Below are 503 nucleotides of genomic sequence, written 5' to 3'. Positions count from 1 at the left end.
TATATAAAGTCTTATTAGAAGACTTCTAATCCGTGGCCCTTGGGCCTGTCTTTCATTGTTTTTGTTCAGACATTCCTCTAGGTCGTATAGCCTTGGTGTACAAGTTGCCGTACCGCAGTCACTTTTGGTTGCTGTGAGGCTGAACACTGTGACACTGATGTGTCAAATGTGTTAATGGTTGGTTACCCAATGCGGACAGGGAGTGGGGTGGAGCTCCCCAATTAAAACAAGCTTGGAAGAAGGAGTGGCATCCACTTCCATATTAGCTTGCCTCTGGAAACCCTATGAACCTGGAGAGAGGATGAAAGACACCCAAGCATTGAGGACTATCCTTCATAGGGTTGCTATGAGTCCCCTGCAACTCAACAGCACTTAACAACAACAGCAACAGCAACAAGGAGAAATGAATAATATAAAAATACACACTTTCTTACATATAGAAGTACTAAATATACACATTTATAGTATTATATAACTGATATTTAAACATTAATATAAACATA

At 40.2% G+C, this 503-nt stretch overlaps 1 protein-coding gene across 1 annotated transcript in view; it reads left to right on the top strand.

Annotated features, from left to right (window-relative positions):
- Nucleotides 1-503, top strand: part of RYR2 (ryanodine receptor 2 (cardiac)) — an 814526-nt gene that overhangs the window by 357755 nt on the left and 456268 nt on the right. The gene's annotated exons all lie outside the window — the stretch shown is intronic.

Source organism: Elephantulus edwardii, unplaced genomic scaffold (genome assembly GCF_000299155.1).
Source record: "Elephantulus edwardii isolate Elephantulus edwardi_28Jun2011 unplaced genomic scaffold, EleEdw1.0 scaffold00166, whole genome shotgun sequence".
NCBI lineage: Eukaryota > Metazoa > Chordata > Mammalia > Macroscelidea > Macroscelididae > Elephantulus > Elephantulus edwardii.
This window is presented reverse-complemented; position numbering and strand designations above follow the sequence as displayed.